A 27,193-nucleotide genomic window follows, 5' to 3' on the forward strand; every position below is an offset into this window, starting at 1 on the left:
GCTTCTGACCGTATTGTTCATGTTTCAGATATTTTCACTTAGTATCACTGAGACTAGAAATGCCAAAGATTTTTTATATTTATTTATTTATTTATTTTTGAGACAGTGTCTCGCTCTGTCACCCAGGCTGGAGTACAATGGTACAATCTTGGCTCAGTGCAACCTCTGCCTCCTGGGTTGAAGCAATTCAGCCTCCCGATTACAGGTGCACGCCACCACACCTGGCTAATTTTTGTATTTTTAGTAGAGACAAGGTTTCACCATGTTGTCCAGGATGGTCTCAAACTCCTGGGCTTGAGGGATCTGCCTGCCTCAGTCTTCCAAAGTGCTGGGATTACAGGTGTGAGCCACCGCACCTGGCCTAGAAATGCCAAAGACTTTTCAATTTTTCAAAAAATAAATACGAAAGACTAAGGAAAAACTCCAGAATGTTTTATGAAGTAAAAATATTCATCATACTAAAACTATTACTCCATCTCACTTTAGTTTATGAGATATTCTCACACATACTGCTCTTTCACTTATTTAATACTCATCAAACTATTCTAAAGTCTAGGAAACAGGATTAAAATGACTTTCCCAAGGTCCCACATGATGTATATTACAGAGCTGAGGCTTGAACACAGCCTTCTAATGGTTGAATCAAGAACCTTTTGATTAGAAATTTAACTTTCAATCAATAGATGAAACTGGGTTGGGATTATGGTATCCACAAAACCCCTGGATCCATCTAACCCCAGGATGGGATTGATACATTTAACAAATTTAAAAAACAAACATGGTTCATTATAAGACGGCAATTCAAACCTTGTTAGCACACTAACTATTATTTAATTAAGTGCAATCTGAATGAAAATCCCAATGGGGTTCTTCTTAGAGTTTCACAATATGATTGTAAGCTTCAGTTAAAGTTTATCCAAGAAAATTTTGAAAACTCAGAACAATCAGAAAGGCTGGCACTGGCATTATCAGACATTAAATGAATGTCTCAAACATTAGAATGTTTAGACATTAGACATTCTAATGCTATGGCAACTGACACAAAAGTACCATAAGAAAGTAGAAAAACCCCCAAACAGACTAAAATGTATATAAGGTGAAACTGGCATTTCAAATCATTGAGGAAAGTAAAAATTTCTCAACAAATTATGCTAGGATGATTTTGTTGGGAAACAAAAAACCACCATAAGGTATAAGTTGAGAGGAGTGTAAAAAAAGATAAATAAACAAAACAAAAGAAAAAAAAAAGTTAGATTTCCCAAGTCATCAATGATTCCAGATAGATTAATAATGCTCAGGACCAGGCACAGTGACTCACACCTGTTATCCCACGGGAGGCCAAAGCAGGAGGATCACTTGAGGTCAAGACCAGCCTGGGCAGCATAGTGAGATCCCCATCTCAACAAAATAATTTTTGAAAATTTAGCCAGGCATAGTGGCACCTGTAGTCCCAGCTACTCAGGAAGCTGAGGTGGGAGAATTGCTTGAACCCAGGAAATAGAGGCTACAGTGAGCCATGTCCTGCCACTGCACTCCAGCCTGAACAACAGAGCAAGACTCTGTTTCTAAATAAATACATACATACATAAAAATAATAATCTCAGATACAAAAAGAGTATTTATAATCATAGAATATATTGATATTCATAGAATATGAAGATTCACTTGTAAAATTAATGTCAAAGGTAAAAAGCCATAAAAAGAAAAAAGCTGATCGATCTTACTATGTAAAAATTGAAAAAAGTATAAAACATTGATGAAAGACATTGAAGAGGACACCAAAAAATGGAAATATATTCCAAGTTAATGGATTGGAAGAATCCATATTGGTAAAATGTCCATACTACCCAAAGCAATCTACAGATTCAATGCAATCCCTATCAAAATACCAATCACTTCCTTCACAAAAATAGAAAAAAACCCCACAAAACCCAGTCCTAAAACATATATGGAACCACAAAAGACCCAGAATAGCCAAAGCTGTCCTAAGCAAAAAGAACAAAACCGGAGAAGTCAAATTACACTGACTTCAAATTATACTACAGAGCGGCCAGGTGTGGTAGCTCATGCCTTAATCCCAGCACTTTAGGAGGCTGAGGTGGGTGGATCACTTGAGGTCAGGGGTTTGAGACCAGCCTGGCCAACATGGTGAAACCCCATCTCTACTAAAAAATACAAAAATCAGTGAGTGTGGTGGCACATGCCTCTAATCCCAGCTACTCAGGAGGCTGAGGCAGGAGAATCGCTTGAACCCAGGAGGTGGACATTGCAGTGAGCTGAGATGGTGCCACTGCACTCCAGCCTGGACAATAAGCAAGACTCCGTCTCAAAAAAAAAAAAAAAAAAAGAGTCTTAAAAAAAATAACAGAGCTATGTTAATCAAAACAGCATTTTCACCAAAGGTGCCAAGAACATACACTGGGGAAAAGGTAGTGTCTTCTGGGAAAACTGGATATCCATATGCAGAAAAACAAAACTAGATTCCTATCTTTTGCTGTATTTTACAAAAATCAAATCAAAATGGATTAAAGACTTAAATCTAAGACCTTAAACTATGAAACTACTACAAGAAAACATTGGGGAAACTCTCCAGGAAATTGGTCTGGATAAAAATTTCTTGAGTAATAACCTGCAAGCACAGACAACCAGAGAAAAAAATGGGCAAATGAAATCACATCAAGTAAAAAGCTTCTGCACAGCAAAGGAAACAATCATCAAAGTGAAGAGACAACCCACAGAATGAGAGAAAATATTTGCAAATTACCCATCTAACAAGGGATTAATAACCAGATTATATAAGGAGCTCAAACAACTCTACAGGAAAAAATCTAATAATCTGATTTAAAAATGGGAAAAAGATTTGAAAAGACATTTCTCAAAAGAAGACAAACAAATGGCAAACAGACATATGAAAAAGTGTTCAACATCACTGATCATCAGATAAATGCAAATCAAACTTAAAATGAGGCTACTCTGGGCACACTGCCTATGGGGTAGCTCTGGTCCACAAGGAGCAGTAAAAAAAAACCTACAATGAGATACTATCTCATCCCAGTTAAAATGGCTTTTATACAAAAGACAGGCAATAATAAATGCTGGCAAAGATGTGGCGAAAAGAGAACCCTCATGCACTGTTGGTGGGAATGTAAATTAGTACAACCATTATGGAGAACAGTTTGGAAGTTCCTCAAAAAACTAAAAATTGAGCTACCATATGATCCAGCAATCCTGCTGCTGGGTATAACCTAAAAGAAAGGAAATCAGTATAGTGAAGAGACTTTTGCACTCCCATGTTTGTTGCCCCACTGTTCACAATAGCCAAAATTTGGAAGCAACCTAAGTGTCCATCAACAGATGGATCTGTAGAGAAAATGTGATACTTAATACAATGGGGTACTATTCAGCCATAAAAAAGAACAATATCCTGTCATTAGTAACAACATGGATGGAACCGGAGATCATTATGTTAAGTGAAGTAAGCCAGGTACTGAAAGACAAACATTGCATGTTCTCGTTTATCTGTGATACCTAAAAATCAAAACAGTTGAACTCATGGAGATAGAGAGTAGAAGAATGATCACCAGAGGCTGGGAAGAGTAGTGGGGTTGGGTTAGGGATGAGGAGGAGGTGGGGATAGTTAATGGGCATAAAAAAAAATAGTCAGAAAGAATGAATAAGACCTAGTACTTGATAGCACAACATGATGACTATAGTCTATAATAATTTAATTGTACATTTTTTAACAAGTAAAAGAGTATAATTCGATTGTATGTAACACAAAGGACAAATGCTTGAAGGGATGGGTACCCCATTTTCCATGATGTGATGATCACACATTACATGCCTGTATCAAAACATCTCACCCCATAAATATATACAACTACTATGTACCCCCAAAATTAAGCTTTTTAAAAATTGAAATGTCTATGTCCTAAAACACTATAAACAGGATTAAAGGTAAAAAGAAACAGGAGAAAATATTTGTAATATGCAGAAAAAAAGGTTCATTTATCATTACAAATTAGAGAAAGTCAAATATCCAATAGAAAACTGATAAAAAATATTAAGAGATGTCAACAAAGAAAAAAATTATAGGAGCAAACAATGAAGTTTAATCAAGGCAATGCCCATTAAAACAAGGTAAAATTTTTTACTTGCTAAATTGGCAAAGATTTAAAAAACCCAGAATCAGTGAACTTAAAGAGAAATCAATACTCATATACTATTGAATATATTTATCCTGAGAATATAAATTGGTATAGCCCTTCTAGAGGGCAATTTGGCAGCAGGTATCAAAAACTTTTAAAACATGTATACTCCTGGTGGATCCATTTCCATTTAAGGAAATGAGGATATGGATAAATACTCAAGTATAAGAATATTTATCAGAGCTTTATTTATAACAATGAAAGAATGGAAAGAACAAAACCAAAAATAAAGGGAATAGCTCATGGCATATCCATATGATGGGAAGACTAAGGCATTATTAAAAATTATGCTATAGAGAATATTTTGGCTAGGTATGGTGCCTCACACCTGTAATCCTAGCACTTCTGGAGGCCAAGGCGGGAGGATAGCTTGAGGCCATGAGTTCGAGACCAGCCTGGTCAACATAATGAGACCCCATGTCTACAAAAAATGCAAAAATTAGCCAGGCATAGTGACAGGCACCTGTAGTCCTAGCTACTTGGGAGGCTGAGGCAGAGATCACAAGAGCTCAGGAGTTCAAGGCTGCAGAAAGCCATGATGGTGCCTGGATGGGGAAGGGGGTGGGGAAGGCGGGATTCCATTTCTAAGAAAAAAAAAGAGAGAATATTTTATGACTTGAGAAAATGTTCACCATATATAAGTTTTAAAAGCAGGTTATTTGCCTAATTTATTTAATACTTATATATAGCATTTGTAAGTCATGGGCACTAATCTATACACTTTACAAATATTAACCTATTTGATCCTTATAACAACTCTAGTGGTAAATATTATTATCCAAATTTAATAAGTGAGAAAACTAGGGTGCCAAAAGTTAAAATAACTTGCAAACCCAGGCTACTTCTTCAAAAAGCTCAATTACATGAATAACAAAACCAAAAGAATATATATGCATAGAAAACGAGGAGGTAAGAATAACAGTTGTCCCTAGTATCTATGGGGGATTGATTCCAGGACAAATGTAGCATTTGCATATAATTTAGGCACAACCTCCTGTATACTTTAACTCATCTCCAGGTTACTTATAAAGCCTAATACGACGTCTGCATATCACTTCATTCATGTGGATTCAACACAATACTTGGCACTCAGCAAATCCGGCTTTTTGGAACTTTGTGAACTTTTTTCTGATATAATTTCCACCCGATGTTGGTTTAATCTATGGATGCAGAACCCACAGATACTGAAGGTTGAATATGTATCAAAATGTTAATAGCAGTGGTTTCTACAAGTGGTGGGATAACAGGCTATTCTTATTTCTTTTGTTATTTTTTGAATTTTCTATAATGAACATACTGAGCTGTTCTTCATTCACCAAGAGTAATACATAGTTTATTTCCACATCCCACATATGGAATTTTCCAACAAGGCATCTTTGTAAAATGTTAGAATCAATATTAAATGAAGCAATGAATACTCAGTGAAATGTGTTAAATAAAAGCTGAGTTTTAAAAATCGAAACAATCTTGTCTTCTGCTTATAATGAACACATTTTAACAGAGAATGGTTATAAAGAAAAGTAACATTCTGTAACGTAAGAGAAACTACCTAATTATGCAGTTTGTAGTTTCTTAGAACACAGTCTCCTAATATTCTGATTTTCTGGAGCAAAAAATAAACATTAGGAAGGACTTACTTTGAAGTAAATATTATCAGCCATTGACAGCTAGCAATTTATTTAGAGAAATAATATTTTAAAAGACTATAACAGGCTAGGCACAGTGGCTGTCACATATAATCCCAGTGCTTTGGAAGGCCAAGGTTGGGGGACCACTTGAGGCCAGGAGTTTGACACCTTCTCTCTCAAAAACAAAAACATTAGCTGGGTGTGGTGGTATGCACCTATACTCCCAGCTACTCAGGAGGTGGAGGCAGAATGATGGCTTGAGCCCAGGATTTTGAGGTTGCAGTGAGTTATGATCATGGCACTACACTTGGCCTGGGTGACAGAGCAAGACCTTGTCTCAAAAAAAAAAAAAAAAAAACACTCCTCCGCCCCCAAAATCCCATAAAACTATAACAAATGATTCAGCGGGTCAAAGTACTAAAAAGGACAGGTTGAAACTGCAATGTAATTCAGAGGTAAATCTACTTTCAAATTCATCAAAAAGCTATAAAGGAGTAGCAGAAGATGCCATTTTTGAATCAGCTAAAGTGAAGAAAACTGATTATCATACCCAAAAAATAATGTTTGTTTCAAGTAAAATAGTATATGTACATTCATTCATCCAACAAATATTTTTTGAAGAAATACTATGTGGGAGGCACTGATCTAACATGGTATTTGGGTAAACATACAATAAATTAAATAATATATAAAAAAATGTTAAGCAGAGGTAGGTAAGTGCCACCAAGGAAAAAACTAGAGCAGGAGAAGAGTATGGAGTATGAGAGGGAACAGGGCTCTTATAGACTAGATCACCTGAAAAGCCACTGGATTGGCACTTGAATAAAGTGAAGGTGTGTGAGCCATGCCAAATCTGGGGAAAAAGCTAGTGCAGAGACTGAGTTGGGAGTATGCTCACTGTTCAAGGAAAACCAAGAAGGCCAATGTGGCCAAGTCAGAGTTAACAGGGCAGTGACTAGGACAGTGCATGCAGACTGCGATCACACAAGGCCTTGCAGACCATGGAAGGAGTTGGGGTTTTTACTCTCACTGTGATGGGAAGTCACTGGATCATTCTGAGCAGACTTGATGTGATCTGATTTACATTTAAAAATAGGCACTCTCGGCCGGGCGCGGTGGCTCAAGCCTGTAATCCCAGCACTTTGGGAGACCGAGACGAGCGGATCACGAGGTCAGGAGATCGAGACTATACTGGCTAACACGGTAAAACCCCGTCTCTACTAAAATACAAAAAAAATTAGCTGGGCGTGGTGGCGGGTGCCTGTAGTCCCAGCTACTTGGGAGGCTGAGGCAGGAGAATGGTGTGAACACAGGAGGCGGAGCTTGCAGTGAGCTGAGATCTGGCCACTGCACTCCAGCCTGGGTGACAGAGCGAGACTCCGTCTCAAAAAAAAAAAAAAAAAATAGGCACTCTCATCACTTAGCATATTGGGAACACTAGTGCACTGCAAGAATGTTATCAAACCAGTTAGGAGGTGACTGTAGATGTCCAGGCAAGAGAAAATTTTGCCTTGGACTAGGGTAACAGTCATAGAGGCAGTGATGAGATGTGGGACATACTCAGAAACAAAAGCAGTATGAATTTGCTAATAGACTGGACATTAGAGAAATGAGACAGGGGGATGACACTGAACTTTTGGGCTTGAGTAAACAAGAGTCATTTAAGTGCTTAGGAACATTTTGCTTGATAGCTTAATCTGCCTATACACTGGGGATTTGAAGAATTGAAAAATATCAAATATCAAATATGTTCAATTTATAAATGTGACCTAAAATGCTTAAAGAGATGTATTAACTAAATTTGCAAATGGGTATTACTGTTTAGGACAATGTAATCCTTTCCATTAGAGTTTATCAAACATTCATCAAAGAACAAGAGAAAATGACTGTTCTTTATTTTTAGGCAAAAAATAATTCAATTTACTAATCTTTTTATCCTATTTATAAATTGAACCTCAAGAATGAAAAACAATTAGGTTTTTACATTTGCAACTATAATAAATAGTATATTAATTTTAAATCCAAATTGCCCAACAATCCTTTCTAAATACAAAAGCCCCACAGAAACTAAAAAACTCGAATTGACACAGTATTTAGCGACACAGGAAAAATGTCTGTGACATATTAAGTGAGGGGAGGGAGAAGCAAGTCCGAAAATGTTGCATACATTATGTGAGAAATGTGTATGTATATTGTTCTTTATAATAATAAGCTTTCTTCTAAAGAAGTTGTGACCAATAAACTACAATCAGTTTTTCACACACTGTGGTCTTGAAAAAACATTCCTCTGGAGTCCCAGCTACACGGGAGGCTGAGGCAGGGGGATGCTTGAGCCCAGGAGTTCAAGGCTGTAGTGTGCTATGATTGCACCTGTGAATAGCTCCTGCACTCCATCCTTGGCAACATAGCAAAACCCCACCTCTAAAACAAACACTCCCAAAACATTCTTTCTCTACCCAAAAGCAGACCCTCAAATAGTTGTTGAATCAGTGAATAAAATGTTAACAGTATTGCCAAAGAATCAGAGCTTATTTTTGTTTCTACCTCATATTAATATTTCTCTGGATTTCCAAATTTTCTATAGCAATTGTATATTCTTATAATCAGAAAAAATATTTTAATGGTGACTATAAGAACTGTTTTAATAACATGAAAAATTGCTTATAATATTGATGGAAAAAAGCAAGAAAGATGGAATATGGTTATGAACACAACTACACAGAAAAGTTTTAAAAGGGGCCGGGCGCAGTGGCTTACACCTGTAATCCCAGTACTTTGGAAGGCTGAGGCAGGTGGATCACATGAGGCCAGGAGTTTGAGACCAGCCTGGCTAACATGGAGAAATCCCACTCCTATTAAAAAAAAAAAAAAAAAAAAAAAATTAGCCAGGTGTGGTAGTGGGCACCTGTAATTCCAGCTACCCAGGTGGCAGAGACACAAGAATTGCTTGAACCTGGGAGGCGGAGGGTGCAGTGAGCTGAGATCATGCCACTGCACTCCAGCCTGGGTGACAGAGCAAGGCCCTGTCTCCAAAAAAAAAAAAAAAAAAAAGGATTCATAGAACAATGTCCAATATTGACAGTGCATGTCTACTAGGGCTATGTGGATCACTCTCCTTTGCCAGAATGTTTAAACTTTTCTGATCTCTCCTCATTTCTTTCAAGAACAGATTCTATGTAGATTCAATGAATTTCATATTGCCAAATCACATGGACATTTTTCTGTCATCATCTTCCTCAACCTCTTGGCAACAATCAATACGAGGCTTCCCTTGCTGAAATACTCCTCTTTCTTCCCTTTCCTCCTACCTTGCTAGCTACTCATCATTGTTCTCTGCTGATTTGGCAGGTTTGATCATTGTTCTAAGCTCAATTCGCATATCCAGCTGTTTACTTGATACATATCTAATCATGTGGATTTCACAAGAGGTATCACACACTTACCATGTCCAAAAAGAGGGTTCTGATTCTAATTCTCCACCCCTACCAACCTGCCCTTCTGCAAGTCCTCCCATCTCAGTGAATGGTCCCAGCATTATGGTACCAACCACCCAGGCCCCAAACCTATGAATCATCCTTGATTCTTTTCTATCACCTCCATGTAATGGCCCCCGCCTGCCATGCTATTTCTCTACAAAGCCTTCTAGAACACATCATGCCAAATGAAAAACAGCTGACCACCATGATGTTAAGCATCTCAAACAAATTAATTTTGCCCTTTCAAGGGCAAAACCATTTATTAATTTTTCCCTGGCCACAGAAAAATTTTCAGGGATAAAATTATTTTCTGTTAAAAAAAAAAAATCCTTTACCATACACTACTATTTTTTAAACGATGTATTTATGTACTACTTCAGTAAATTAATTTTAATAAGAAAAATCAATGTATGAGGAGAGACTAGTGTAACTATGCTGAGAGAGAAAGACACGTTACTAAGAAATGAACAGAAAGTGCCACCAAGTGGGAAAACGGTATACATGCAATAGAGAAAAATCTATCCAAGCCATGTCTTGTTTTGTTTTTTTTTAACTTGGTTCAAAGGACTTCAAGGTTCCAATACTTCAAACCACAAAAAAGCACATCTTCATTTCTTCCGATACAAGTGAAAACAGTAATTTTACACAGCCATGCATGAAATAGCCCAAACTTTCTACTTTTCTACACTAATTCTATATAAAAGCTAACTACCATAACAATGAAAATGAAGACTTCTGTGTGTTACTGTATAGATGGTGGCAATTAGATAACTTCAGAATAAAACTGAAGGCAATAAATGTGGTATTGAACAAAATAAAGATAAGAACAAGAAAGAAAAAGTAGTATAGAATAGTATTTGGGCTGGGCACAGTGGTTCATGCCTATAATATCAACACTTTGGGAGGCCAAGGCAGGTGGATAGCCCGAGCCCAGGAATTTGAGACCAGCCTGGGCAACATGGCAAAACCCTGTCTCTACAACATACATACATACATACATACAAACATACAAAAAGTAGCCAGGCGTGGTGGCCTGTGCCTATAGTCCCAGCTACTCCAGGGGCTGGATCAAGGCTGCAGTAAGCCAAAATCGTACCACTGAACTCCAGCCTGGGTGACAGAGCGAGACCCTGCCTCAAAATAAAATAAAATGTTACTTGTTATCTACTTAAATACTTTCAGAGTATTCTACTGAATTAAATTAAATATAAATTCCTGAAGAAGAAATTCAATCTTGTTGCTGATCCTATAAGAGAATAAAACATATAGGAAAATGAAAGTACTGTAAAAACAAAACAAAGCAACAAAAAACAAACCAGACACTAAATTAGAACACTGTATTAGTACTAGTATTCATTAAATGCCTATAAACTACAAGAGAACAAAGACTATACATATTTCACTCACCACTGTGAATATATAAACCCATCAAGGTCTGACATATGGGGGGTGCTCAATATATATTTGTTGAATGAATCAAGTTTGCAAGCAGACTGTGTTAGGTTCTAGGCAATCCCCGTTTCTTATTTTCAAGGCATGTGAAGCTCAACTGCCCATCCAAGAAGTTTGCAGCACCATCTTTTGTTTTTGTACTGGTGGACTTAGCAGTCTTTACTGGTGGCTGGCAGATTCAAAGAAGTGAAGGCCTTTAGACCAGAGAGATAAAATGAACTCATTTTTCCACAAGATTTCTAATGTTTCCCATAAGATTAGAGAACATTAAGTGAAACAGAGAAGCTGACTAAAATTCTATCCAAAACACTAATGTCTCTAAGGGAAATCTTTCCCTAGGTGAGATTATGCAGCTACTGAACAGACTCATAAGACTATCACACTTGGTACCTGAGAACTCAGGACAGAGGACAGGAATCACAGTTTGCCAGCCGGGCAGCATCAGAGGTTCCTCTCCCTGGGAGTCTGTGCCATTGTTCATGCAAGTGACAGCTCACCCAGCCGTCCAGAAGCTTTTCTAATTTTTATTTTTATTTTTTTGAGACTGAGTCTCTGCTCTGTCGCCCAGGCTGGAGTGCAGTGGCACGATCTCGGCTCACTGCAAACTCCGCCTCCCAGGTTCACGCCGTTCTCCTGCCTCAGCCTCCCGAGTTAGCTGGGACTACAGGCGCCCACCACCATGCCCGGCTAATTTTTTTTTTTTTTTTTGTAGTTTTAGTGGAGACGGGGTTTCACTGTATTAGCCAGGATGGTCTCAATCTCATGACCTTGTGATCCGCCTGCTTTGGCCTCCCAAAGTGCTGGGATTACAGTTGTGAGCCACCGCGCCCAGCCCAGAAGCTATTTTCTTTAACTCCCGAGATGACACAGCACAGGCTCGAGGGAGATGAGAGCAACATGAGGCAGGTGCAGGAGCTGCCTTAACTTCAAAGCTTTATGCTCCACCAAAGCCAACGTCTCTAATAACTCCAAAGGCATACTTCAGGATTCCCTTTCCCACAGGGTCATGCCAGTTCTGAGAGCAGCAGCACTCACCAGGCATTTCTAATTCCTCTCAATCCAGATGCAATTTCCCAAACAGAGGTCGATTTTATGTTGCAATACTGTTAATACAATTTTATCTGGTTTCCAGGATAACAGAGCTAGGCATTTAACTGAAGGTCATATTCTCCTAAACCTCAATTTATAAAGTTAAGTTGAATACTACACTAGATAAAATCAAACCAAAATCCTATCTCCAGCACCAATCTCTATCTTAACCAACAGGCTAGCTTTCAACTGTCTACTCACCTTCTCATGTGGTCGTCTATCAAGCTTCTTATACGTAACGTAGACTACCTCTTCTAAACCTGCTCCCCCTACTCCACTCTTCCCTATCTCAGTAACTGTACCTCTAGTAGTTCAGGCGAAAAATCCTGAAGTCACCCTTGACTGGTTTTTCTTTCAAAAGCCAATCAATCAGCAAATCCCGCTGACCCCATCTTACTTGGCACCCTCTAAGAGGGCCTCCAGTGATCGCCGCCTCCTGGTATTCACACCCTTGTTTAATAGTCTCTTCTTAAGTGTGGCTGGACTGATTGACTCGCTTCTAAAAAACAGACAGCTGAAGTATGGGATGTCACTTCCTAGATGAGGTTTAAAAAGACTGTGCCGTCCACCTTGGTCTGGGGAAGCCAGGCGCCATGTCATGAGGTGGGTGGTCTGTGCAGAGGTCTACTGAGTGAGCTGGGAGGCAAATCTTCTGACGTCTGTCTACAGCCACGTGAGTAAGTGTGGCAGTGGGTCCTTCCCAAGCCAAACCTTGAGAGCACAGCAGCCTCAGACAAGATCTCAATTGTAACCTTGTGAGACCCTGAGACTGAGGCACCCAGCTAAGCTACACTCAAATTGCTGTGAGATAATATTTACTGTCTTAAGCTAAGTTTGGGATAACTTGTTCCACAGTAATCGACAACTAATACAACCCCAAACCTCCCAACCTGCATCACTAGCACCCTAGTCCAACCCCATCAACAGTCTAGATCAGGACTTACAACAGCTTCTCAAGCGATTAGCCTGCTTCCACACTTGTCTTGCCCCTTTCCTTTATTCTTTGTAGCAACCACAGAGATGCTTTAAAAATGTAAATCAGAGTGCAAAAGTCATTAAGTGGGCCTGAGGAATGTAGACATCTGCACGTGGTATGTGAGGAGAATGCTGCGGTAGCCCAGCAGGATGTGTCAGAGCTTTGTGGGGGAAAGAGCCTGTCCACACAAGGAGAGGGGAGGGTGGCAAGCTGGTTTGGGGGCTGGAGGCAAACTGGGATAAGGAGGAAGTCCAGTGGGGGAGGGGGATGAGAGGGCAGCAATGGGAACTTAGTTATACACAGTGGAATTGAAAAAATAACTATATTAAGAAAAAACCAGCTATACATGGGAGAGGGAGAAAACTAGAGTGTAACCTGTAGTGTCGGACTGCCGTCAGTGGTACTGGTGGGGACACACAATCGTTACACCTGTTGTTCCCTAGCTTGTCCACTGAGAAGGACTGGGAGCACTGACATTCCAATAACGATGAGCACAGCTGACATTCATATCTTCATTTCTAATACCACTCTCCACTAAAAAACAAGCAAATGGTCAGCTGTGGTGGCTCATACCTGTAATCCCAGCACTTTGGGAGGCTGAGGTGGATGAATCACCTGAGGTTGGGAGTTTGAGACCAGCCTGACCAACATGGAGAAACCCCGTCTGTACTAAAAATACAAAATTAGCCAGGGTGGTGGCGCATACCTGTAATCCCAGCTACTCAAGAGGCTGAGGCAGGAGAATCACTTGAACCTGGGGGCGGAGGTTGCAGTTGAGCTGAGATTGTGCCATTGCACTCTAGCCTTGGCAATAAGAGCAAAACTCCGTCTCAAAAAACAAAAACCAAGCAAAACAAGCACGGGGTTCCTCAGAGAAATGGCTTTCTCCAAGGCTGGAACAGAGAACCTCTAAGTTTAACCTGGAACACCTCATGTCAGAAAGTAAGAAGGTGCTCCAAGAATGATGAAGATATTTCAAAAGGACCCCCCACCCCAAGCTAATAGACAAAAAAAATAAATGAATAAAAAAATATATATTTATTTTATAAAATATATATATTATTTTATATATATTATATATAATATATTTTATATATCTTATATATTAAATAAAAATATATATTATTATTAATTATTTATATATTATATAATTATATATTATATATAATAATTATTAATTATTTATATATATTATTATTAATTCCATATATATATGGAATTAAAAAAACTCACCATCCTGGCCAACATGGTGAAACCTCATCTCTATTAAAAATACAAAAATTAGCTGGGCATGGTAGTGTGCACCTGTAATCCCAGCTACTAAGGTGGCTGAGGCAGGAGAATCGCTTGAACCTGGGAAGTGGAGGTTGCAGTGAGTGGAGATCGCACCACTGCACTCCAGCCTGGCAACAGAGCGAGACTCTGTCTCAAAAAAAAAATAAATAAATAAATAAAATAAAGGAAAAGTGGCTGGGCATGGTGGTTCATGCCTGTAATCCCAGCATTTTGATAGGCCAAGGTGGGAGGCTCACTTGAGGCCAGGAGTTACAGACCTGCCTGGGTAACAAAGGGAAACCGTGTTTTTACAAAAAAAATTTTTAGCCGGGCGCGGTGGCTCACGCCTGTAATCCCAGCACTTTGGGAGGCCTGGGAGGGCGGATCACGAGGTCAGGAGATCAAGACCACCCTAGCTAACACGGTGAAACCCCGTCTCTACTAAAAATACAAAAAAATTAGGTAGGCATGGTGGCAGGCGCCTGTAGTCCCAGCTACTAGGGAGGCTGAGGCAGGAGAATGGTGTGAACCCAGGAGGCGGAGCTTGCAGTGAGCTGAGATTGCGCCACTGCACTTCAGCCTCAAAAAGAAAAGTCTCAAAAAAAGCAGTTGGCAGGAACAAAGTACCTAGACATTTCTCAGAAGACATACAAATGGTCAACAGCTATATGAAAAAAATGCTCATTGTCACTAATCATCAGGGAAACGCAAATTACCACCACAGTGAGATAGCACCTCATACCTGCTAAAATGACTTATCAAAAAGACAGAAGATAACAAGTGTTGGCAAAGGTATGAAGAAAAGGGAACCTGCAGCCAGGTGCAGTGGCTCATGCCTGGAATCCCAGCTCTTTGGGAGGCTGAGGTGGGTGGATCATCTGAAGTTGGGAGTTTGAGACCAACCTGGCCAACATGGCAAAACCCCATCTCTACTAAAAATACAAAAATTATCCAGGAATAGTAGCTCACACCAGTAATCCCAGCCACTCAGGAGGCTGAGGCAGGAGAATTGCTTGAAGCTGGGAGGCGGAGGTTGCACTGAGTCGAGATCGTGCCATTGCACTCCAGCCTGGGCGACAGAGCGAGATTCTGTCTCAAAAAAAAAAGAAAAAAAAAGAAAAGGAAAAAAGGGAACCTGTACATTGTTGGTGGGAATGTAAATTAATATAGCACTATAGAAAACAGCATGGAGGTTCCTCAGAAAACTAAAAATAGAATTACCATATGATTCAGCAATCCCACTTCTGGGTTATATCCAAAGGAATTATACCCAGAAGTAAGATTCCTGAATTATGCTGAAGAGATACCTGCACTCCCATGTTCACTGAAGTATTATTCACAAAGCTAAGATAAAGAAGCAATCTAGGTGTCTATCATCGGATGAATGGATAAAAAAAAATTGTGGTATATGTACACAATAGAATATCATTCAGCCTTAAAAAAGAGGGAAATTCTGTCATTCGGATATCATGGGTGAATCTGGAAGACATTATGCTAAGCAAAATTAGCCAGGCACAGCAAGATAAATACTGCATGATCCCACTTATATGTGGAATCTTAAAAAATTGAACTCATAGAAGTAGAGACATCCAGGTACCAACTCCAGCTGCCTAGAACGGGCACTATGGTCATGGTAGAAGGGACAGCAGTGCTGAGGCAGAACAGACTGGGCACCAAGGCACAAGATTTCTATAACTGGCCTGATGAATCCTTGAGAAAATAGGACAGTACACTCGTGGTTCAGCAGCACATTCAACAGAATGTAAGAGCAGGTTGCTCCAATATTGACAAAATTCTTGAACCACCTGAAGGCCAAGATGAAACTGTACGGAAATAGGAACACTTAAAGCAATTCTGCCTTCAGCTAAATGGACTTGAGGTCAAACTTCAGAGTGAATGCCATCCAGATACTTAAATGACAGCAAGAGAACAATGGATTTGTCTTTGTGCAACTCATAAAACAAGAGTGTCCTGCTATAGACTACAATAGACATACATTTGATGGTGCTGTGTCTTCTGAACAGCAATATTTTCCCGACAAGGTTAGTATAAAGGAATCATCGGTAGCAAAACTAGGATCAGCATGCCATAGGATTTATATAATATTTTCACATGCTTATTTTCATCACTGGCAAATTTTTGATAAATATGAAAATGAGACATTTTTGTGTCATCGGCTTACTAACTTTGTGCTGAAGTATAATTTGATGTCCAAGGATAACCTGAGTGTACCAATTTTAGAAGAGGAAGCTCAGAATTCAGTTTCTAGGGAAAGTGAAGCATGAAGGGAATTATATAGAAAAATGTACTGATTACATAATTAACATTAATTATGTGCTGTATATATCATTTTAGACATATCAATCATGTGTCCATATTATAGTTTCTTTGTTTAGTATAGGTTTTGGTATGCTGTGTTTGTCTTTTATTAATAAAATGGGAATTGCTTTTTAAGTTATGCATAAGCTGTATATTCCCCAGTTTGGCACTCATGGGTTTTCAATAAGAATGGGGCCAGGTGCGGTGGTTCATATCTGTAATCCCAGCACTTTGGGGGCCCAAGGTGGGTAAATCCTTTGAGCTCAGGAGTTCGAGACCAGCCTGAGAAACATGACGAAACCCTGTCTCTATGAACAATATAAAAAATTAACCAAGCATGGTTGTGCAGGCCTGTAGTCCCAGCTACTTAGGGGGCTGAGGCAGGAGAATCACTTGAACCCGGGAGGCAGAGGTTGCAGTGAGCTGAGATCATACCACTGCACTCAATTCTGGGCAACAGAGAGAGACTCTGTCTCAGAAAAACAAAAATAAAAAATAAATAAGATTAGTATTATCTGTTTAAAATGCCTGTTAATAAAAGAATTTACAGTTTGTAAAATTGCTGCTAAATAATCACTGGATCACAATCCTTATCAAACAAATCCACCTATAAAAAAAATGAGTGAGCTTGAGGTTTTGTACAAGCCATATACTAAACAGGTGGTGATGTTTTCCTTTGGTTTTACCTCTCAGTATAGATATTCTAGAAACTTCTGTAGTATACACTTCCATCGTACCTGTTAACTTTCCCAAAATGAGATTAAAGTGTTATAAGATTCTGTTTAGTTTTAATATGCATGTGATTATTTGTATATCTAAATATAAATGCAAATGAAGCATTAATACTTAAATAATCGTACTATGCTACATAAAGCACATTCTAGGCTAGCATACTTGGAAAGGGTTTACCTTTCTGCAACAGTAGACTGTTATATACAAGATGATGATAACGGTAAGGTACATAAATGATGTTCCCACTGGCAACCTGCCCTGCCTGCCACTTCTCCTTCCCTTAACCCTCTTCTCAAACTACTTTAGCTGAGAAGCTTTTCACCAGACTGTGATTTAGTGATGGATTATACCTATTTATATTCATATTAACTGCTTACTGATTATATTCCATATTAGCTATTACATTACACTACAGGAATAATGTATTGGCATAGGCCCTTGCTTATCTTTGTTTTGCAAAATTGTTCTAACTACTTAGAAAATAGTCCTTAAAATAGTTTCTCTTCCTGTCAGTAATATTAGTCTTTTCATCTAACCATTTAGGCAGCATTAAATAGAGTTGAATAAATATTTTAGTATTTATTTTATACACCCTGTCCACAAAGTTTCTGTTTGAATTATATGCGCATGTGAGATTATCTGCAGTAATTCACAGGTTCTGAGGGTGTTGATAAGTGGTCATATGTTTTTTGGACTTTGGTATAATTCAGTGTCTTAAGAAGGATTCAAGTACAGGTTTAACAATCTTATAATCTCATTTCTGATAAAGCACTGAAGGTCTTACTGCCAGACTGATTATAATGAGGCACTAAAGGTGAAAAAAACTGTACATGTTGTGAAGACAGTATTTAAATCCATCTTTTGAACAAATTTAACACAAGGAAATGCTTTTCCATTTAAAAGGGTTATTTTGAAATGAAGACAAAAATGTATTCATCTTCACTGTTTTTTCAAATTTAAGGGAATAATTTATACCATATTATTAGACAAGAATGTACAGCAAAAATGTGGGACATAGCAGTATACTGAGAGTATATATATATGGTTTTTAACTTTCCAAGCTGCCAGTCTTTTAGGCTTTGAATATGGCCAGCAGCCCCCATCATTACTGTACCCCAACCCACAACTATCTTATAAAAAGTTTTATGTTCACGGTGAAAGGAATTTTGACTTTCAAATTACATATTTATATTAATGTCACTATAAACCAATGGGAATAGTAATTTTTAAACAAGCTTGCTAAATATTGGGACTAAACTGTTACTAAGATATATGTAGCCATTTAGCTGTTCTCTCTAGACCATGTCTCTCAATGGGTTTCTACCACTTGACTAATTTATTGGTGAATTTTTTTTTTTTTTTTTGAGATGGAGTCTCACACTGTCACCCGGGATGGGGTGCAGTGGCATGATCTGGGCTCACTGCAACCTCCGCCTCCTGGGTTCAAGTGATTCTCCTGCCTCAGCATCCCAAGTAGCTGGGATTACAGGTGTCCACCACCATGCCCGGCTAATTTTTTGTATTTTTAGTAGAGACGGGGTTTCACTCTGTTGGCCAGGCTGGTCTCAAACTTCTGATCTCAGGTGATCCGCCTGCCTTGGCCTCCCAACGTGCTGGGATTACAGGCGTGAGACACCATGTCCGGCCTTTTAGTGAATATTTAAACAAAGGTAGTGACTGGGATTGGTGATCTGGCTAAGTATTTTGAAACATATTTTGAAAAATATGGCTTAGTGTTAATAGGGAAATAGAATATGAGTTTTTTTCTTATTCATTCCATCTTCCTTGTACTGTGTATTTAAAATTGATCAGATAAAAAAATCTCCAAAAGAAAACATCACGCTGGGTGCAGTGGCTCACACCTGTAATCCCAACATTTTGGGAAGCCAAGGCAGGAGGATTGCTCGGGCTCAGGAATTTGAGACCAGACTGTGCAACATAGCGAGACCTTGCTTCTACTAAAAATAAAAATAGGCCAGGCGCGGTGGCTCACACCTGTAATCCCGGCACTTTGGGAAGCTGAAGCGGGTAGATCACCTGAGGTCAGGAATTCGAGACCAGCCTGGCCAACATGGCGAAACCCTGTCTCTACTAAAAATACAGAAGTTAGGTGGGCGTGGCGGTGTGCACCTGTAATCTGAGCTACTCAGGAGGCTGAAGCAGGAGAATCGCTTAAACCTGGGAGGCAGAGGTTGCAGTGAGCTGGGATCACGCCACTGTCCCCCAGCCTGGGCGACAAGAGCAAAACTCTGTCTTTAAATAAATAAATAAATAAATAAATAAAATTAGCTAGTCCCAGCTACTCAGGAGGCTGAGGTGGGAAGATCGCTTGAGCACATCATATTGAAGCTGTAGTGGGCTATTAATGTGCCACTGAACTCCAGCATGGGAGATAGAACAAGACCCTATCTTTAAAAGAAGGAAAAAAAAAAAAAAAAAGCAGAGTAGAATGGTGGTTACCAGGGGCAGGAGGAGTGGATAGTGTAAAAAAGAGGAGATGTTGATAAAAGAGTACAAAATTTCAGTTAGGAGAAATAAGCCTTAGTGCTCTACTGTGCAGAATGGTGACTGTAATAAATAATAATGCATTGTATATTTGGAAATTGCTAAAATAATTTTAAATGTTTTTACCACAAAAAAAGATAAGTATGTGAGGTAATGGATTTATTAATTGGCTTGATTTAATCATTCCACAATGTAAACACATATCAAAACATCATATTGTGCCCCACAAATATATACAATTATTATTTGTCAATTAAAAATAAAATTTTAGCCTGGGCAACATAGTGAGACCTCATCTCTTAAAAAAAAAACAGCAGGGTGTGGTGATGCATGCCTGTAGTCCCAGCTACTTGGGAGGCTGAGGCAGGAGGATGGTTTAAGCCCAGTAGGTTGAGGCTGCAGTGAGCTGTGAAAGCACTACTGCACTGAGCCTGGGCGACAGAGTGAGACTCTGTCTCAAATAAAATATTTTTAAAAACTGAGAACCCCTCCCCTCTAAAAACCTCCAAAGAACTCCAAATGCAACTTGAATGGGTTCCAACTAGTCAAATAGAGCTCAATTTGAACAATAAAAGAACCAATTATAACAATGGATTATAACCCATTGATTAAAATAGGAGTTGATACAGATGTAATGAATTAAAACTCTGCTCCCCACAAAATGTTAACTAATTACAAAGGGAAAATTAGTAACTTCAGAATGGAGAAAACTGGCAGACCCCTTAATTACATGATAGAGGTTTTCATTAATAATAGGACAAACACAAATCAGCTGCTACTTAATAGAGTGCAACCAGAAAAACATGGCTTCAGTGACAGGAATGTCAGACACACAGCCTGAACCTAGTCATGAGGAAACATCCAACAAACCCACTGAGGGACCTTCAACAATGTAACTGCCGAGTAATTTTCAAAAGCCTCAAGGTCCTGAAGATCACGGAAAAGCTGAGGAGCCAATCCAGTGTGAAGGAGACTAAAGAACTTGAGATCCATATGAAATGTGTGATTGGATCTCTCTATAAAGGGCGTTGTTGGGACAACTGATGAAACCTGAGTGGCTGAAATTCAGAACACACTGCTCCAAAATATGCAGCTCTGGCATATTGACCATGCTGAGTTAAAGACACTTGAAAAACAGCAGGCACAGCCGAGTGTGGTGGCTCTCATGGCTGTAATCTCAGTACTTTGGGAGGCTGAGGGAGGCAGATCACTTGAGGCCAGGAGTTCAAGACCAGCCTGGCCAACATGGTGAAACCCCATTTCTACTAAAAATACAGAATTAGGTGTGGTGGCACACACCTGTAATCCCAGTTACTTGGGAGGCTGAGGTAGAAGGATCACTTGAGCCCCGGAGGTCAAGGCTGCAGGGAGCCAAGATTGTACTGCACTCTAGCCTGGGCGACAAAGCAGGATCTTGTCTCAAAACAAAACAAAACAAAAACAGCAGGCACAAGAATAATATGACCTTTTTCTTTCTGAAAGGAGAAAAAATTCCCACATAAAAGATGTCCTCCCTATACCAGAAGGAAAATATCTTTCTACATCAAGGACAGGAAATTGAGGTCAAGAGAAATCTGCACAAACTTTGTTAAATTAACTCTTATCTTCTTGGTCACTTCTCCACACAATTAACCTATTCAAGCCCAAGTCCCTTTGTCTTGTCACATTTTCACAATGTTCTCCTCTTTGTCCAATTCAGTATCTAAGTGTTCAACATGAACTGCATCTTTGGGTCTTCATTCCCTTATGAGGGCTCCAAGTCATGGAACTCTTATATTAAATAAATTTGTATGCTTTTCTCCTGTTAACATGTCTTTAATTCTCAGGCCCAGCCAAAAAGCCCTAAGAGGATAAGGGTAAAATTTTGCCTCCCTTACATAGTGTATCATTGTTACTTTCCTCATATTTATGGTTATATTGTGGATACGTAGGACAATGCTCTTGTTTGCAGGAAGTACCCGCTAAGGTATTCAGGAGTGATGGGACATCAATCTGGCAACTTACTTTTAAGTTATCAAAATATTTGTAAGCTGGGCGTGGTGGCTCATGCCTGTAATCCCAGCTCTTTGGGAGGCCAAGCTGAGCAGATCATGAGGTCAACAGATTGAGCCCATCCTAGCCAACATGGTGAAACCTCATCTTTACTAAAAATACAAAAATTAGCTGGGGGTAGTGGTGTCTGCCTGTAGTCCCAGCTACTCGGGAGGCTGAGGCAGAAGAATCGCTTGAACCCGGGAGACGGAGGTTGCAGTGAGCTGAGATCGCGCCACTGTACTCCAGCCTGGTAACAGAGTGAGACTGTCTCAAAAAATAATAATAATAAAATAAATAAATAAATGAAATATCTGTAATGATTCTGAAAGTTCGGGATTATTCCAAATGTTAAAAAACCTGTCAACCAGATCACACCCTATCTTACCTTCCAGTGACTTCCAAATAAATTCAGACAAAAAGCCGAAGTACGTACCATGGCTTACTGAAAGAGTCTCCCCGAGGCCTGAAAGCTTGAAGGGATGAGTAACTCCTCCCTTCTCAGGCTCATTCCCAAGGCTCAAGTCTACTTGGGCAGCAGCCTGTGTCAGCAAGACAGCAGAAGCAGGAAGAGAGCTGGCTGAAAGACTCATACCCCCTTGAAGATCAAGAGGCAGGCCGTCCAGGTACTAGATAGCAGTTACATCAGACTGAGACACTTCCTATTTACAGGAGACTATAAAACCCCTGCCCCGTCCTCATTTGGTGCTAACACCATTTTAGGCCTCAGCCCGCCTGCACCCAGGCGCTCATTAAAACAGCATGTTGGTCCACATCGCCTCATGTTGTCTATTGGCACGCTCTCAGGGTTCAAGCCAATGCAAGAACCTTTCATCTTACAAGATCTACATGATTTGGGCCCTAGCTATTTCTCCTACCTCGTTTCTTAACATCTTCCCCTCACTCATTCCATTCCAGCCAAACTGGCCATACTGCTGTTTTTGAACAGACCAAGCAATACGTCTCAAACATACAGGCTTTGCACCTGTGGTTCCCTCTGCCTGGAATGCTTTCTCCCCGTCTTCTAGGTCTTTCCTCAAATGTCACTTCCTCAAAGAATCTTTCTCTAACTCCTGTATAAAACAGCCACCTGACCCTTCCATTGCTCTTGATTCCCCTGTGAGGCCCAGCTTCATATCATCTTCCTTGCACTTATCATTACCACAAATACGTAAAGTATGTTTTTCTGCCTTCCCCCATGAAAACGAGGACCCTGTTTTATTCACTGCTTTATCCCCAGGTTCTTGGCACCTGGTAGGTACTAAATAAATAGTTATTTGAATAGGGATGATAAATTGTATCTGTACAATTACTCTCTACATGTAATAATACCTGGCTCTCTAATTAGAGATAAATCAACCCAACATCAAATGTATTCACGAATCAAGGGTAAGAATCCACAGATTTAGAATTCCACAGTGTGTCACAGTCAACAAACAGGGCTTTGAGAAACAAACAGCTAAGCTTGTCCAACACCATTTCTCTCTACAAAGATTCATCACAAGCCGTGAAGCTTCCCATACAAACAAGGGTCATCAAAGGTACTCAGCCCTTAGGAGGCTTCTCTCCACAAAGAAATGCAGCTTTGAATCCTCCCTTGCCCTCAGGCACCTGCTGGAGTGATCTTCTACAGCTCTTACCTTCATTTTCCTGTGATCTCAGATCAAATAAAAGGACTTGCTCCACTGAATGGAACTTTTATCTTTTCAGGTTTTTACTATTTTATAATTTTAAACATACTTAATCGCACATAATTGAAATCACAGCCTACCCCTCATCTCCCCAACTGTGGCCCCTGAGCACCAATGTTAGACGAACGTTTTGAAGCAGATAGATGTCAATCTGAATAAGACAGCTTACATGCCTTCCACAGCCTCCCAGGACCAACTCCACCCAAGAAACAATCTCTCAATGAAACAAAAACCAGGACACCTCAGCTCCAAAAGCCTGAATTCCATGTTGACACCTTGGTCTCAAATAATCCTCCTAACATATAGAATGCCCCTTCGGAGAAGGTTGATGGTTCTAAACCTAAAACCAAAGCTCAGTGCATGCTGGGCTTAATACCTAGGTGACAGGATGATCTGTGCAGCAAACCACCATGGCACACGTTTACCTATGTAAACCTGCACATCCAGCACATGTACCCTGGAACTTAGAATAAAAGTTGAAGAAAAAAACAAAGACACAGAATGTGGAAAAAATAAAAAATAAAAATAAACAACCCAAAACAACCCACAGCTCCTCAGACCTTAACAGAACAACAGGTTATTATTTCCCACTAAAAAGAGTGCAACAGCAATCCCCTAATGATGTAGCATGAGAAAGTTCCTAATCAGTGCTGCTTTCTCATGTTAAGAACCAATGAACTTCTTTTTTCAGATGCAGGGTTTCACTCTGTTGCCCAGGCTGGAGTACAGTGATGCACTGATACCTCCTTGCAACCTCGAACCCCTGGGCTCAAGGGATCCTCCCACCTCAGCCTCCCAAGTAGCTGGAATTACAGGCACACACCACCATGCTTGACTAATTTTCTAAAACTTTTTTATTTATAGAGATGAGGCCTTGTTATGTTGCACAGCCTGGTCTCAAACTTCTGTCCTCAAGCGATCCTCATGCCTCAGCCTTCCGAAGTGCTGGAACTACAGGTATGAGCCACCACACCGAGCCCCAGTGAGCTTTTAAAGACATTATCCATTATCATGTTCTTCAAACTACATCACTGACACAGTCAGTGCTCACAATTAGTCCAAGTAGTAGAACACGGGTTGAAAACTGGTTGTAGCTCAGCAAAAAATGTACAGTACAAATATGTTTTGCTTAGCTCACACAGTATTTGGAAAAAAAAAAAAAGTTGTTCTGTCCAATTGAGTAGCCTATTTATCACAAATAAAAATTTAAAAATGTCCTCGGTTGGATTATCGGTATTTTAAAGTGCTCTAGAAAGGCCAGGCATGGTGGCTCATGCCTGTAATCCCAGTATTTTGGGAGGGAGAGGTGGGCGAAGCATGAGTCCAGGAGTTCGAGACCAGCCTGGGCAACATGGCGAAACCTCATGTGCACTAAAAATACAAAAGAATTAGCTGGGCGTGGTGCCACATGCCTGTAGTCCCAGCTACTCAGGGGGCTAAGGCAGGAGGATCACCTGAGCCCAGGAAGTCGAGACTGCAGTGAACCCTGATTGTGCCACTGCACTCCAGCCTGGGCAATAGAGTGAGACCCTGTCTCAATAATAATAATAATAATAATAATAAAAATAATGTTCTGGGCCACATGTGGCAAGTGGTTACCCTATCGGACAGGACAGATAAAGAACACTTCCGTCATCGTGGAAGGTTCTGCTAGATAAGGCTGTATTTAAAATATCAAATATTTTTGAAAATTAATTGAAAAAACAAGAACTGGCCCGGTGTGGTGGCTCACGCCTGTAATCCCAACACTTTGAGAGGCTGAAGTGGGTGGATCACTTGGGGCCAGGAGTTTGAGACCAGCCTGGCCAACATGGTGAAACCTGTCTGTGGTAAAAGTAGAAAAATTAGCCAGACATGGTGGCAGGTGCCTGTAGTCCCAGCTGCTCAAGAGGCTGAGGCAGGAGAATCGCTTGAACCTGGGAGGCAGAGGTTGCAGTGAGCCAAGATGGTGCCACTGCACTCCAGCCTGGGCGACAGAGTGAAACTCTATCTCAACAAAAAAAAAGCAAGAAAAAACAAGAAATCTCACAAAGAAATACAGATGTCCACCTTTGAAAATTCCAGAAACCCTTCGCAGAATTCTCACTGGATGGAACTGGGGATTGCTGAATAAGCCTGCTGCCCTCTTTGACAAGTCTGTACTTTTCAGTTCACTGTAGTTCCCACGACCTCCTATTGTTTCATAGCTGCACTTCACTCACTTATGTCACATATCTGGGTGTCCAAGTGACTCTTTAGAACAGAGGCAAATACACTGAGATTATCCCACTTTCTACTGAAGACAGCCCAAAACTAGCTCTGATGTTCAAATCCAATTAAAATAAAATGTCACAGCCCACCACATATACTTATTTCTAGTTTTTGAGTGAAATTTTCTAGACCACTGGAAAGCATCTCCAGAGTTTAACTGTATATCAACTCTATGGCATTATTTCAGCAGTCTATGAAACAGATATAAGTACTTTGCTTAGAAACACTTCATGCAAAATTTGGTGAGCATTTAGAATTTCATTTCAAAATATGTATATTATAAAGTCATACAGGTTTTAGAGACCTAAGGAATTTTAGGGCTATCATTTTACAGATGATGAAACTAAGCCCTAAAGAGCTTAAGGAACTTGCTTAAAGTCAAACCGCCAGACAAGATTACAGCCAAAGTTCTTTTCACCTTCCGCTTCACCAAGACAGGTGATACTATGGCATATTGTTGTTCTAAGACAGCCACACCATTATACATCCCAACATATACCGTAATGTTGACATGCCTCCATCAAGAGATAGGTCCATGTTTTCTCAAGTAGAACTTGGGCGGAGCTTTCTAATTGCCTCAATCAATGGAATATGAAAGTGATACTGGACAATTTGCAAGACTAAGTTAGATAAGGCAATATGGCTCCTGCCTAGCTCACTCTCTCAGAGCACTTGCCTGTGTCAGCCCAGGCAACATGAAGGTATTCCAACCCACAGGCCCAGCTATAACCCCAGCTGACAGCCAACAATAAATGCCAGATACTAAGTGAACAAGTTTTCCTTTTTCTTTTTTTTTTTGTGGAGACGGAGTCTCGCTCTGTTGCCAGGTTGGAGTGCAGTGGTACGATCTCAGCTCACTGCAACCTCTGCCTTCCGGGTTCAAGTGATTCTCCTGCCTCAGCTTCCCAAGTAGCTGGGACTACAGGCACGTACCACTGCGCCCGGCTAATTTTTGTATTTTTAGTAGAGACGGGGTTTCACTGTGTTAGCCAGGATGGTCTCGATCTCTTGACCTCGTGATCCACCCGCCTCAGCCTTCCAAAGTGCTGGGATTACAGGCGTGAGTCACCGCACCCAGCCTGATCAAGTTTTCAGATGATTCCAGTGTCCAGCTTTGGAGTCTTCCAGCTGAGGCTCCAGACATCTGGGAGCAGAGACTAGCCACCCTTGTTTTATCTTGTCTGAACTCCTGACCCGAAAAAAAAAAACTATGGAGACAGAAATAATTGTTGTTTTAAGCCACTAAATTTAAGGGTAACTTATGCATTCAATGTAAGTAGGATAGATACTTTCAGAAGAATACCACTGACTGCCTTATAGAGAGATATTCAATAAATATTTTTGTAATGAAATAAATATTGTCAAGTTAAATTAAATAAAATGAACCAGGCATGGTGGCTCGTGCTTATAATCTCAGCTACTTGGAGGTTGAGGTGAGAGGATTGCTTGAGCCTAGGAGTTCCAGCCTGGGCAACATAGCAAGATCCCATCTCAACTAAAAAAATAAATAAAAGCTGGGTATGGTGGCTCACGCCTGTAATCCCAGCACTTTGGGATGCCA

At 40.0% G+C, this 27,193-nt stretch overlaps 1 protein-coding gene and 1 pseudogene across 2 annotated transcripts in view; one reads left to right on the forward strand and one right to left on the reverse strand.

The window, feature by feature from the left end:
• NDUFA12 (NADH:ubiquinone oxidoreductase subunit A12) overlaps positions 1-27,193 on the reverse strand; it is a 42,874-nt gene that overhangs the window by 4,793 nt on the left and 10,888 nt on the right. The window lies entirely within an intron of this gene.
• LOC112634409 lies at positions 15,729-16,389 on the forward strand (annotated as a pseudogene).

Source organism: Theropithecus gelada, chromosome 11 (assembly GCF_003255815.1).
Source record: "Theropithecus gelada isolate Dixy chromosome 11, Tgel_1.0, whole genome shotgun sequence".
Lineage (NCBI taxonomy): Eukaryota > Metazoa > Chordata > Mammalia > Primates > Cercopithecidae > Theropithecus > Theropithecus gelada.